The sequence below is a fragment of the Phalacrocorax aristotelis genome, chromosome W, assembly GCF_949628215.1.
Source record: "Phalacrocorax aristotelis chromosome W, bGulAri2.1, whole genome shotgun sequence".
In the NCBI taxonomy this organism is placed as follows: domain Eukaryota; kingdom Metazoa; phylum Chordata; class Aves; order Suliformes; family Phalacrocoracidae; genus Phalacrocorax; species Phalacrocorax aristotelis.
This window is the reverse complement of record NC_134310.1, coordinates 981,256-996,132: the sequence shown is the minus strand read 5'-3', so window position 1 is coordinate 996,132 and position 14,877 is coordinate 981,256. Positions and strand designations below refer to the sequence as shown.

The window sequence follows — 14,877 nt, the reverse complement described above, 5'->3', positions numbered from 1 at the left end:
AAATAGGATTATAAGAAGTCAAGAGGGTTCCCCAACAGCTCAGGAGTCTCTCTGCAACTATCCATCAGCATCAGCCAGCCTCTGAGAGCGGGCATGCAGAGCAGCGACAACTGGAACAGCAGCTGCCTAACCTCGCTTGCAGTGAGACGGCCAGTGCGGCAATGACTGTCTCCCTCGGCAAGGCCGGGGTTGGCTCTGAGCCCAGGCGGGCACTGACCGGGCAGCCACGCTTCCCAGGCCGGTGGGAAGCAATGGTAGCTCCCAGTTCTGGCATAGCAGGCACAAACCATGCTAACAGTCTCCTTATCTTAGAAAATCAAGCTGATCCAACAGCAGGGTTGATGCATGGGGAGGTAAAGGAGAGGAAAATAGTATTAAACTCAAGTTTAATTATACCTGCCTGACTTTATTTACTAAAAGGGCAGAAAGCTCAGGTGCAAATTCCACAGTGCTTTGGTCACTCAGGTTTTGCATCTGCTTGTGCCTCTGGGCAAGTACCAGCTAATTGGGAATAATTTAAACCTTGTAAAAAAACATTTGCTACATTTCTTTGAAGGCTGTAAACAACAACAACAAAATCTTACTCTAAATTCTCCTCTGGAGAGCCTGCATATGACACTGTTGCAAGAACTTGAGGTCACAAGGAGCACAATTTTAATGCCACAGATAAGAGAGTCACTCAAAGCTGCCCTAAAACGAAGTTACAGATCCATCTAGAACAAGGCATATGTATAGTAAAAGAACTGAAGGGCTACTAAATTTGTTATTTTTATTTATTGTGGATGTAAAAACCTACAATGTGAAGCAGAACAAGCCTAACAATTACATACCTGTTAAGGGGTAGCTACAAAGAAGATGGAGACTCCCTTTTTACACAGAGAGGACAAGGGGGATGGACACAAGTTGCTCTTGGGGAGATTCCGATGGGACACAAGAGGAAAACTCTCCACAGTGAGGACAGTCACCATTGGAATAATCTCCCCAGGGAAGGGATTGACCCGGCCACGTTGGACACCTTCAAGAGTCGTCTGGACAGGGTGCTGGGCCATCTTGTCTAGACTGTGCTCTTCCCAGAAAAGTTGGACTAGATGATCCCTGAGGTCCCTCCCAGCCTGGGATTCTGTGTGATCATTGGTCCCCTCACAACATGTGCACAGCTTACAACCTGCCGTCATCTCCTTAGCACGTCGTTCTGCACAATGATCTCACATGTTCATGCAGTGCCTGGTACAATTTCTCAAACATTGCCACGGACTGTTGTTTTAGAACATAACAACATCAATATTTTAAGCAAGAGCAATAAAACAAACTCAAATAGTACAAAAAGCAAGCTCAGACAGACCCTTCTGAACTACAATAGGTCTCTGGAGTTAAATAGGACAAAAAAGCTACATCAAGATGTTTTGCTGATATTTAATTATGTATTTTAAGAATTAAATAAATAAAAAGCCTGATCCTCAGACATTTGGGGTTTGTTCCATATTTCTTCCCTTCAGAAAGATTTCAAGAGCCATCACCACACATTAAAAAAAAAAAGCACCAAAAAAAGGTAAACGCAAACAAGCTTCCTGCCTCAGTATGCCCCTGAACAAAGTCTTCCTTGGGCACCTGTTAGGAGCATCCCAAGAGGAAATCTAAACAGCAGCTGACTAACCACTGCCTTGGCAGGCAGAAGGCAAACACCGAGACTTCCGCTGCACCAATTCCGCGTTTACTGAATCGTGATCATCTGCGGGGCCATTAACAACATAATCCACATATAAAGCTGTCAGGCTTCACATCATTGTGAAACAAGGAAATGCATCTTGCCAAACCAACAGGGAAATAGTCTCCTCCAATAGAACAGCAAAACCATAGTTAAAGAACACAGTAATACCAATGTCTTGTTCAATGAAGTGAGAACGTATTTCAGTTGCGTTTGTGAAACTCCAGCAAACATTTTAAAGTGAGATCTCTACTTGGAGCTCCAACAATCAACTACTCAAAAGACACTTACTTTCCTTGTTTCTGTGCAGACACCTGTATTTAAGAGACTCAAGTCCATACCCCAGCTTATACCACGTTAGGTTTAAGAATGAGTTTGCATCCAAGGTCATGCATTTAAAGAACAGCTCTAACAATGTTGAGTACTGAAGTTTGGAGTTGAAAAGACAACTCCTGATCCACTTTTGGGCTGCAGTTTTTGTTCTTTTAAAATAACCTGGTCACCAGTATCAAGTCCTGTGCAAGCAAAACAAAACAACTGCTTCCTAAGGATCAATTTATCTGTCCTTTCTGCCAATGCAGATATAAAGCAATGTATTTAATCTAGACAACTATCTTACAAACCTGACTGTGGCAAAGGGGCTCTGAAATCCTAGGGTAGTGCACACCAAGACACAACTGGGCGTCTTCTTCACACTCTAACACTTCACACCCCACCCCTTCACACTACTAACAAACTCCAAGGAACAGAGACTGCTTCAGAAAAAGGAAGCTCTGCTTTGCACAGCAGAGCAGGAGGTATACAGAAGTGCATGTATTTTGTCTTAAGGCTAGTATTCTCGATCTAAAAACAGCAGTGGGCTTCAAACAGAAAGAAAAAAAATCAGCCTAGAACAGAGGCAACGAGCAGCACAATTCAAAGAATATGGATGGTGCATCCAGTCGACATGCAAAGATTTTTTTTTTCACCTGGTGGCAGCAGTTCAGATGGCTATTATTAGCTCTTGCTATTTTTAGGGCATAAGAAAAGACAGAGGATTCCTGTGAGTTATGGGGTGAACACATCCAATGCAGCTGCATAATTGCAAGATGTTTTTATACCCTGAAACACAGAGGAAGGGGTAGTAAACCACACCAGGCGCCCAACTTCTCACCATACGAATTCTCAGAGGGTTCTGTAAATATCAGGGAGAAAACAAAATACTATTTGTTTTACTTGTAAAGTGAAATTCCTACAGCCAAAAAAAGTCATTGCCACCTGACTTTCTACCGGCTGGTACAAACAACAAATGTGATAATAGCTGTAGGTGAGCATTACAGGACCTCCAAAGGAACTGTTACCTTGGGACACTGCACAGGAGTCCATCTCCTAGCCTGGTAACATGGGTTCAGTCAATGCTTCTACGGTTCTTGCTCGCTATCTCGTCCTCACAAAGCAGCAGTCAGAACCGAAGTCCTTCGATGGCAGGATATTGCATTTCTAGTCTCACTTCAGTGATCCCAGCCAAATGCTTTAATAGACTATCATCCTTCATTAAAAATGTATTATTCAACTAATCTACCTGTAACGAGAGCTTCCACAAGGTAACAGGGAAAAAACAGAACTAGATTTGCTTCCTAAATATAAGAGAAGGATCACGTACTAGTCAAAACAGATATGAAACTTTACTGGTAATGAGTGCTTGGAGAGGCAGATAGAAGTATCTTCTGAACAGCTCAACCCTTCTAGCTGATCTTTATGACATTCTAAGAAAAATAAGCAAGAGTAGTTACTCGAAATAGCATGAATTGGCACAAATGGGCCAAGGAAATAACCTTCATTCCAAACGCTATTAAGCTTCGGCTAGATTGGCATGTAAGTTACATGCTTTAAGCTTACCAATTTATATAGCTACTTCATACATAACAGTTATATTTATTTCATTGAATGAATACTTTAAAATAATTGAATGCCCCCAAAATTACACCTTCAAGGGGAACGATTTCTATCAGTGGCTTGTTCTGAAACACACTGACTTTTGTATGCATTCTTGCAGTATGCCATGACCATGCCAAAGCCCGGCTCTTGAAACACCTTGGAGAAAGGCAACCTCAAGAGTTTAGACAACTGTTTCGTGTCAGCGGTGACTGGAGGCATGCTCTTGCTCATCTGAGGCAGTCTCCATCAAGTACCATCGATGCAGCCCATTGCAAGTCGGACAAACCGAATCCCGAAGCTGAAGCCTCAGCTCCTCTATGCCAACCAAGTACACTTTGCATCAGGCAAAAAACCATAGCTTATAATTCAGAATGTATCATTTATGGTGGGTGCCCTTTAGCATCATCCTAAGTGCTCCCAACAACTATCGGAAACAGCACAGCTTGGTCCTTGGGACAAGCGACAAGCAGACTCTGCCCAGACACCGTGGACAATTAGGTTGCTGGCAGCTGACGCAGAGGCACACCCCAGTTCCCAGTGCTGCTTCAGGAAAACAGAACTGCTGAATGCTTACACCATGCATTGCAAATGGGTCACCTTACAGCCACACTGCTCCCACGGAAATACACCAGAGCTGAGGAACAAGCAGAGGTTTGCTAGTCTGTCAGGGCTCCCACAGCTCAACAATTCCACCTGCAGCAAACACATTCTGGGTCAGGCATGCTTTTCTGAAATATATATGCTCAAACCACACTTGAGAGCATAAGCTAATCAAAACTGAGGTAGTGAGGAAACAGACTCCTGACCCTACACACCTTCTTCATTGCACTGTGACCTTGCAGAAGGTTCCCACCTTGAAACTGCCAACACATGCCTACTGTGAGGTGACTCAGAATTCCCACCAAAAAAGGTTAAAATTCAGGTGAGTAAAATATGGCTACGGATAAAATGCTTGTGGTGAAGTAGTGCACCTACAAATCCCAGGACACCAGAACACACATTGTACCTGATGAGTCCGAGATCTTCACTGCACAACAGAACCACCAAAGATTCAAACAGTGCTTTTCGGAGACTCAGGCTATCACTGCAACATGAGAAATCCTTGGGGAACCTGTTTTGTAAGCAACAGGTCTCATATGAGTCAGCTTGGTTGTATTATCTATTGCTGTAGTTCACCCAGCCCCACATTTTATGCGCATATGCATGTATAAATACACACACACACTTTTAGATATTTTGATGCACAATAGCACCTCATCTCACAGAAAACATTTCTAAAAAAAGGTCATTTCAAGCAATTCGTGACCACAAATTGTGCAGAGGCCACTTAGAATTTAGTCTGAATAGGAGAGGTTAATTTAACTTTCCATAAGCATTAGCATCATAAAGTTAACATCTTCTTGTATCTATTGATTAGAAATAACGCATCTTACACCTGTACGCTAACTGAGAATGAGCAGTAACATCAGCATTAATATCCACCAGAGGAGGTTAAACTCCAGTGAATAACTGATTTCTCCTTATCTCCCCTTACCAACAACTTTCAAATTTTACCGCCAGGATAAAAACCTGGGAATACCACGGTGCAGACAACTGATGGAGAGTGTGCGTACACAGCTATTTGCTGAGGTGCCGAAGCCCACAGTGCCTCACTCAAAACTGTAACATTATCAACCTGCCCATGTTTGAAGCAGGGAAAGAGACGTGCCACATTTGTACAGAATAAGGATGCCGGAGAAATAAAGACATAAGCAAACTTGCACTGTTATTTCCCACTATATAAACAAACTGCCTTGGCAAAAGGTGTGTGCTAGAATGAGGCTATTCTGCCACAAAGCAATGCCTGGGCACAGTACTGGGAGACACCTCCTTCAGCTCACACTGCAATTGGAAACACATCCCCCAGCCTTGTGTGATGTACCGAGGGCAACCACTTGTTAAAAAAGGTGCTTCCAAAACCGCATTTCAGCTCTACCTTTTCAACTGTGAGGATCAAGGACTTGCCAAACTGGACTACTTCCAGCTCCATTGGCATCATACACAGCCAACCTGGTAATATCCGCAGATCCTTCTTTTACGAGGAATCAAATGCAGTCCCTCCTGGGATGCCATGATGACCCTAATTACTTACACCATCAGGAGGTAAGCACCAGTGGAGAATGGTAACACTTTGGTATCGTCAAGCTCTGTGAAATCATACTTTCTCCAAAAACTGTTCTTTCCAAACTTGGCTGAAGGGACGTGACAATTTCCCCAACGAACGTACTGAAGACCCAGCAAACAAGCTGAGGCACAAAAACCCTGAAACCCTCTGGGAGAGGAGACCAGAAAGAGGGAGTACAGTTTTGTACTGTTGACAGATGTCCAAGACCAATCTTGGGGTGGGGGGGGGGAGAAAGGAAGGACAAAAAACCCAACCCACAGCATCGGCAGAAGAAAATGAAAACATGGGGGACACCAGCTTCAGATGCCTTCACTCCTAATGCTTCCGACCTCGGTTCTGCATGATCGCACCAGCTGGAGGAAAGCACCTCATTTAAAAAACAAAACAGCACACCTCCCTTGGAGAGGAAGCACTAGAATTAAACCAGTGGCCATTGTGTACTCAACAATATAGCTACCTATTAAAATTTTAAAATTGCTATGTATGAAAATTAATATGAAGGACATTCCAATATAAGTGAATTGATCGCTATGAGCCAACAGGACCCTACACAAGGATGAGAATAACTAGTCACCAACAATTTAACAGGAAATAATAACCACAAAGGCAGACCCACAGCCCACAGTCCAAGTTGCCTGAGGCTAAGCAAGGATGGTTGAAGGTGGGCCACTTGCAGAAACAAAATAATAATTTTACCCATTATCTCCACTAGGTTTTTTCATTAACAGATATGCAGACTTTCCATCATTTAAAGTCCAAGCCAACACAAGTTATCTTTGCAGAAGATAAAGTTCGTAACCTTTGTTCAAGCTGTAGGTTCGAGTATACTCTAAGGGATTTCAACCTGCCTCTTCCAGAGATCATCACGTTGCCTTTCAAGGTTCATGTTATAAAACAGCATATCTTTGTTTTAGTAAAGGAAAAAATAATTATCTTTGTGCACACATAAACCATATTGTTTGGTGTGGAGATTTTTGGAGCTTTAAATATTTTCCTAGATATTACCCTCCCCCATCAAAACCAGCTGGTATTTTTAACTGTAAAAAATAAAGGTCAGTTCCTGTGAACAAGGTTGGAGATTAAACAGTAATACACCTTTTCTGTCAGCATCTAAAACTGACACTAAAGATATTTTCCTAAACTGACCTTTATCCAACGCTGTTTGTGATCGAATCAAGAGACTGCATTACAGATGTAGCTTGAAAGGCTTGTACCGTCAGCACAGGGACCACCGGCCGCTCAAGAAGAATCCCTTGTATCGGACTTTAAATTAGGCTCCATCTGTAACGAAACAACATTAGAAAATGGTTTCTTGGCTGACTTCCACCTCATGACACTGTGTGCTTGCAAAAAAAACCCAACTTTTAGGCAAACAGTGAAATTAACTTGCCTTGCAAAGCTTTCTTGATAAAAAGAGATTTCTGGTTAGTTCTCCAAACCCTTTCATACTACCTCCTCTTCCTCCTCTCAGGCAGAAAGGCACTTTGGCAAATGTCCTGGCTCTTTCCTTGATTTGTTTCCTGTTTTCTCTACACTGCTTATTCTTCCCCCACCTTTTTTTTTTGCTTTACATCTCCCTGTGCATAATTGTGTAACATTTTGCAAACCAAAGCATCCATGAACTTGCTGAAGCTGTCCATCTCCACTGTCAAAAATATATTTGTAATTTGTAGAAGAAGACATGAAGAAAAAAACACACAGCACTAAACACACCGCTGCACGTTACAGAATAATTTTGTAAGCTTGCTGAAAAGCAAAGTTGCAGCAGCAGCGCTCTGTCACAGAGCACAGCATCTTCAAAGCAGGGCTGAGAGCTCGTGCATCATCAGTCTCCTAGAGATATAATGAGGACCATGTTCTTTACCTGGGCAAGTACAGAAACACCGAGAGGTTAAGTGATTTGCCCAAGGCCATACAGTAAGTCACAGACAGACCTAGGGTTAGGTTTCAGATGCTCCTGGCTAATATCCTGCATTCAATTACATCTACACAAAGCATCTCATTTAACAGAGGCCAGATAAAGGAATCAGCCTGGGAAGAACATCAAACCCCCTCATAATTAAAACAGAAATCAGTCAAACCCCTCCCCATATGTAAATGCAGGTAGCACGTTACAGTCGGGCCCAATACAATTACCTAAGCCAACAAAATAAAAGCCACAACAACAAAAGAGCATGGAAAATAAGTTCTAGCTAATTTAAATAGAGGGCTTCAACGCAAAGTGAACAAGTGGCTTTTTTAATTCACCATCACGAACTGCAAAGCACGGGACTAGAACATTCATGGACTGTCTCACAAGGGAGAATTAACCGAAGACAACAGTTTAGAAGCTACCGAAAATAATCTTTATGATACCTACATGCTAACAAAGAGACAAACACAGGGTTGGGACAGATACAAAAGCAACCACACTCTCATGTGAATGTCAGCAACAGCAGTGCAGAAGCTGACAAGGAAAAACACGAAACGAGCAAATACCACTTGACACCTGAACCAGACTTTGAAGAGAAAGACAAATAAAACTCCAGGACCAAACAGCAAACTGCGAGCAAATCTGAGCCAGCAGAGGCACTTACGCAGGGAGTTAAATCCAGGAACTCCAGCAGCAGTTACAGGGGTAGGGAGTGTGCAAGAACCAGGTTAGCTGCAAGTCCCTCCGACTTGCCCAGGGCACTCTCCAGGCATTTACATCCAGACCCCCCACCACACACACAGCATAAAAGACCCCGCACTGTTACTCATTACCAGAAACTATTTATTGCCAGAAGCTCCCTGTACAGTATGCCTTCTTCAGTTTCAAAACGTTTCTGTGGGCATTCAAGCCAATGGAGAAATGCTTCATTAGCTGCTCCATTTAACACAGTTCAATTCAGACTCTAAGAGAACGGATGCTATTTAAGCTATAGACACAAAGCAGTATGAAACATGACCGAGATACTGATTTTTTTGGGGGGGAGTGTCAAAAAATGCTTTTCACCTCCCAAGTGAGCGACTGACCTCCCAAGTAACTTTTCCAGTATTTTCTGTTGCAGAATTATGACAGCTCCTTAATATGGGCACCTATTACTGCTCTAAAGGCTGTATAAACATTGATTAATGAATAATCACCCCACAACCATGGAAGCTATTCTCCTCATTTATAGATATGGGGGGGAGGAGAATCAAAAAAGCCAAAAGCAGAGCAATAGCCCAAGGCCACAAAAGCAAGTCAGTAAAACACTCAGGGAGAAAGCTAAGCTGCATTTGTTCCCCTGTGCCTTACCTCCCAGCAAATACTTATTCTTTCCTTAACCCAAAGGTTCAGACTGGGGAGGCTCTGTGGTAAACCTGACAATCAGCGGACGCACATCTTTTTGGGTGGGAGGGAGGCTCAAATCCCTGCACAGGTTTCAATCGACGCTGCCGAAACGTGCCGTCCCGTGAGGCGCAGAGGTGAGAAGAGCCCCTCGGATGGGTGGCCAGCCCGGTGGCCTCGCCTCACCTCGCCTCGCCTCACCTCACCACGCCATGCCACGAGCGAAGGCCTCACCTGGCACAAGGGCCCTCACGCCGCCTGCCTCGGCACCAGCCGCCTCACGGTCCCCTGGTGAAGCCGCTCTTCTCTAAAGGAATATTGAATTGTTTAAATATTCATGGCGCGCCCGGACGTCCCCAGTCCACCCGCAAAGAGCAGCCGCGGGCCCCGGCCCCGCCCGAGCAGGAGGCATCGAGGCGGAGCCCCGGCTGCCTTCACACCCCGAGCCCGCACCGGCGGAGCGGGGCCTCGCAGCTGCTGGACCCCACGAAACCCCGTCGGGCTCCAGATTAAAGAGATGGTGCCTCGAGAGAACCGTCCCGGGTCGGCCCGGGGGCCAGCGCTGACCCCTCCTGTGGCGACGTGTGACAGAGCTGTCCCGGGGCCCCCGGCCCGGCGCCCGCGGGGGCAGCGGCCGCCCGACGGCGCTGACATACCTGCTGCACGGGGCCCCGCGGCGCGCCCCGGGCCGCCCGGCCGCTGCGGGGGCTCCCCCGGCTCCGCCAGCGCCCCGGCCCGCCCCACCCGCGCTCCCGGCACGGCCGCCCGCCTCGCCGGACTTTGCCACCCGCGCGGAATCCAGCGGCCCCGGGACGGCCCCGCGGGTGCGGCCGGGGACCGGCCCCGCTCCGCCGGTACCGCGGCGCCCGGGTTTCGGCGGGAGCAGCCGGCAGAGGCAGCGCCCCGCGGCCGGGAGCGGCGCGGCCCCAGCCCGCCCGCCGGCAGCACCTGTGGGCGCGCGTCCCGGCGCCGCTCGCTCGCTCAGGGCCCTCTCATGCCTCCGACGGCCCCGCGCCCGCCCGGCCGCCCCGCGGGAGCCGCCGTCAGACCGGACAAACGGGTTCCCCCGGTTGGCGGGGCCGGCCCCGCCGCGCAGGAGGAGGGGAGGGGCCGCTCCGGCCCCGTCTCGGCCCGGCTGCTCCCGGCCCACGAGAGGGGAGGCGGCGGCGGGACCCCCGGGCGTCGCGGCCCCGGTTCCACGGCGGGGCGGCGCCGCCCCCGCCTCTCCCCGGCCGGCCGAGCCCTGCGTCTGCCGCCGCCCCGGTAGGTGAGGGGTGGCGGGGCCGGGCCGGGCCGTGAGCAGAACCCCCTCCCGCCGAGGGCCCGCAAAACTCGCTTCCCCTTTGCGGAGGGTTCCCCGCGACTTTCCGGCGTCGAGGAAGGCAGGAGGCGGCGGTTCGCACACGGGCTCAGAGAGGAGCAGGATGGGCGCCCGGGCCTGAGGGGCCAAAAGCTGAATCGTGAGGTGAAAATGTTGTTCGCGGTAGTAAAGAGCAAACAGAACGCATTACCCCAGACGAAGAGGCTTCGTCTCTCCCCTTCCTCACGATACGCTGTGTGGCAAGGCCGCCCCGGCTCTGCCCCTCTGTATCTGCACCTCCCTTACGTGGTGTCTGTGGTTCTTTCGTCACCCAGAGATGCTGCGGGTGCCCCAACAGCAGCGCGCTTCTCTTGGGTAGCGCAGCACTGGCAGTGTGGGGCGACTCGCGCGGTGTTTTGGGCCACGCCACGCTGAGGGCTGGGGAGCAGCGGCTCCTGAGCCCTTGAGGGAGGAGGAGGACAGAGCCCCAGGCCCCCCTCCCCACCGACAAAGGCCAGGCGTGGAGCAGAGCACAGTCCTGCATGGGTTTGGGCCAGTGCTGAGGGAGCCTGGCCTGGCTTTGTCGCTCACCGCTCCGGTGAGGCCTGTCAGAAAAGCAACACTGTACCGATGAGGGCTGGGGTGATGGCAACTGCCGTCTGCTCATCACCCCACCGCGTGCAGGAGAAGCGGTCAGTCTGGCACAAAGACAGCGTTCAGCGCACCCCAGGGCACCGGGCCTCGGGGAATGGATGATGGGCACCAAGGAGGCACGGCTCTTGCCACAGGTGCCTCCCTCCCGGTGTTGTTTTAAGTGACAGGATTACTTTATCCCATCTTAATTAGTAGGACTGTGTGGTGTTACAGGGAAAATTTTGTAAGAGGTACAGGACTTCAAACTTTTGGCCTTTGAAAAAGGTCAAAGTATTCTCCTGGTTCCCAGGTCCTTTCAAGGAAGGGTTGGAGAGTTGGAGGATGGTCAGTCATGACATTGTCAACACTTGAGACCGATAGTTTTGCTTATTAATTAAGTAACAAATAAAGCAGTTCTCTTTAGGGTTGACAGTAGTGCAATTCTGCTACATGCTGTATCTATTTGCAGTCCTCTTCATTGTATTTTACTTCTTTCAGGCTGTAGCAAATTACACATAAACATCTCAGGAGCCTACTGGGAACTCGTCAAAGGAATGTGACAAGCTCTGACTGTAAGTTTTAATTCAGTGAGGTTTTGTAAACTTTAGTACGTGATCCTGGATGCTGCTGTACTTGGCTACTAGTTCCCCTGACTTGAAATCTGGAGGTTGAGAGGTTTTGCTAGCCTGTTTGTATCCTGTGTTTGTTGATCGGGTCACCCTGTCTCGGAGGCCTTCGCGCTATTGTTTTGCTGCCGCGCGCACACACACACACACACACGCACACGCACACAGAGACACGCACCTGCCCTGTCTCTGCATTCATTGTGGCAGCCCTGGCAGCTGTCCTGGCTGCAGGAGGTGCCCCCGGGACAAACAGCACCAATGGCTTTATCCTGCAGGCGCTTTGATCTCCACGTACACTGGTGCACACAGAATAGAGACTCCCTCACCCAGGAAAGCGTTTAGAAATGGAGTTTACTGAGAATTCAGGGCAGACTGCGCTGATCGGGCAGTTCTTCCCCAGACCACCTGGATCCCTCCCTTCTCCACCTGTGGTGCGTCCCCTGACCACCCCACCCCGTGCTCTGCCCAGAGGCTCTCCCCTGCATCCTGTAAGGTGTCTCATGCCCCCTAGGCAGTAGCCCCATCAGTCTGTAGGGTTATGGTGGCTCGCTGTGATGGGTGTCACACCTGGACCTCGGGCCTGGTGGCTCTGCGGTGACAGCCCTGGCTGGGGCTGGGGCAGAGGCTCTGTTTCCCTGGCTGGGTTGTTTGGGTGCTCCTCTCCCCCATCCCCTGTGCTCCTTTTTGTGTGGGGAGACAGGCCAGGTTTTTAGGGCATAGCTAAAGAGTTAATTAACCCCCTCCCCACAAATAACCTGGGCATACCAAGGCCCAAGGGCAATTCTGAAACAGTGCAGGGTGCTGATAGAAGCCAAGAAATTAACGTCTGGAGCAGGTATTGGGAATGGTGGTGTTCGGAAGGGCTCTTCGTGAAGCTGCCCGTGGGAGCCTGCACCAGTCTTTGTAACAGCAAGAATTGCCTAGACCCTTTTTATTGCTTTCCAGAAATCTCTTTCCTGGAGTGCCATTATAATTGAAAAGTTTCTTATATAGCCCAGCTTAGAGCAAAATGGTCACTAAAAGTTCCTAAAGAATGAAGAAATTTTTAAAATTATTATGAAATTTTTGCATATACTTTTATTCATAAATAATACAGTTTATAGCAAGTGAAATGCAGATGTTTACTGATCTGATTAGATAGAAAAAATGGAAAATATTAGCTGTCTCTTGAAGTGTTGATGGGAACTGTAACATAAGCCAAATGCTCTAGTGTTTATTATGCTTCTTCTGCAATAAGGCTTTTTATTATTTGCTCAGTGGCTGGCTGATGCAAGTTAAACATGTACTTCTATCATGTTTTCTTTCTAAACCAGCCCAGCTTCTTTATTTTCTTTTACATGAAACTTTACTTGTTTTTCATTTGACTTTATTTGTATAAGTGAAACCTCCAAAACTCTACTGAAAAGCGTTGCGCTGCGTTCTGTTCCTGGTTTTGTTTTGCAACACCTATCCCAGTAGCTCTGTTTTTGAAGCTGTGTACACTAAGGCAAACTGAGACTAACCTACCAGCATCCACCATGCTGTATCTCCTTAAAGACAGGGTAGAAGCTGCTTGTTATGGTTTCATAATTCCTCTTTGTGATAGTTGGATCCATTCTTGTTATGGGTGTATCTCGTTTACGCTTTGTTACGACTGTTGATGTGTTCTGCGGTACCTGCAGACACCGTAAGAGCTCCTAGGCAGAGAACTGAGTCGTATCGCCAGGCGCCGTGACCAGATGGTCATTCTGCCCCGCTGATGTGCTCAGCGGGGAGGTTTGGGTATGTACGCAGGCTGAGGTTGCTGCAGCACAAAGCAGTTGTCTCTGCTCTTGCATCCCAGTTCGCAGTACTGGATCGCAGTACCATCTCCTTACAGTGCCGTGCTCAGCAGCAGCAAAAGCGTTGTGCTGTCACAGTGAACTGCATCAAGGGGATTAACGAGGCTGAAAAAATAACTTCTGTTTTTTCACTGGGTAAAATTTCACTAGGGCTGGTTCCCTCGTCCAGGTTGTTCAGGTTACCTGTGAACTCAAATGTTTGCATTGCATGGAGCAGAGAGTGGTACAGTGGTGAAGGAAAACAGATGGGGAAGGTGCTCAAAATTGGAAAGAAGTGACATTTGGACAGCAATACTGGCTTAAATGCTCACCAAGTATGGCTTTGGGGTCTCTGCTGTGTTGTGTGTTGGCACGGTTTGGGTTAATTTCTCCTCAGGAACCAGCTGCTGTATTCCAACTCTGCTTCTCACCCACAGAAGGTAGGGTCAAAGCTGCGGCTAGTGCTTGCAAGAATTTCCAACGTTGTCATCCATTTTAAAACCACCTGCCCCTTGGGCTGAAACTTCCCATATTGATCAAACCTGAGTGGAATGAAAAGCTTCTTCATACATCAGGATATTTTAATAACACAAAATCCCCCTGTCTTTCAACAGGTGAGGAGGATATGCAATTCCCCGGAGGGCATCGACTGTGCTCCCCATCATGCAGACCCCCTCCCGAAGAGGATGTTATCTGTGTTTGATCGCGGTGAGGTTCAGGTGACTGCGTCCAGGGGATAGTCCCCATGTGGCTGTAGAGATACCAGCATCTGATCTGTTGCACCTTTGTTACTCAAGTCATAATATGAAAAATTAGTGAGAAAGACCACAGTTGAATTTCTGCCATTCTCGAAATGAGAAATGTACTTTAACATGCCTTCTTAGTTTGGCATAACACTAGTCTTATTATTGAACAGGTATACGAGTGGAGGGGGGAACCCAAAATGCTTGGTATCTTGCAGTTTTTTAATCAATGTACCATCAAACCCATGTATCTTTTGATCTCCTGCTGCAGGCTTAGCTAATAAAAGTGTGTTTGATCATGATGTATATGGGAGAACCTGGCTGAGGCTAACACTGCTTAGCTATTCATTTATGAGTAGCTATTGCAGAAATAGAATCTGCCCACTTGTGGATGCTGCTCTATAATAAAAGTGATCTTTGTTTTGGGCTGACACATATCTAAGAGCTTGCTTGGTTTATTTTTCAGCAGCAACAATACTCAATTTTCCTGTGCCAGAAAAAGTCTTGTTCAGATAGGCTTTTTCTTCCTAGACCTAAAATACGATGCTGGATTCCAAAGTTGGGTCTTTCAGCACCTTTCTCTTTTACTACCTGCCTCAGATTCCTCACACAGGAATAAAAACAAAGTTAATTAAAAATCAGTAACGTTTTGGCTTAACAAAGCAGCAGAAGTTTACTTACTCCTCTGACAATTC

General features: G+C 47.5%; 1 protein-coding gene and 1 long non-coding RNA gene across 3 annotated transcripts in view; one reads left to right on the top strand and one right to left on the bottom strand.

Annotated features, from left to right (window-relative positions):
- Positions 1 to 10,114, bottom strand: part of ATP8B1 (ATPase phospholipid transporting 8B1) — a 42,421-nt gene extending 32,307 nt beyond the window's left edge. Inside the window, exons 1-3 of one of the 2 annotated variants that reach the window (XM_075077905.1) lie at positions 10,030 to 10,114; positions 9,316 to 9,388; positions 6,933 to 7,067 (exon numbers count right to left, since the gene is read on the bottom strand). The gene's annotated coding sequence lies outside the window, so the exon portion shown is untranslated. The remainder of the gene's footprint in view (positions 1 to 6,932; positions 7,068 to 9,315; positions 9,389 to 10,029) is intronic. The other variant, XM_075077906.1, reaches the window with a different exon arrangement.
- A 328-nt stretch (positions 10,115 to 10,442) lies between these two features.
- Positions 10,443 to 14,613, top strand: LOC142049830 (uncharacterized). The gene is made up of 3 exons (XR_012657833.1): positions 10,443 to 10,546; positions 11,513 to 11,586; positions 14,054 to 14,613. It is a non-coding gene; the product is annotated as an uncharacterized LOC142049830 (long non-coding RNA).
- The last annotated feature ends 264 nt before the right edge of the window (positions 14,614 to 14,877 follow it).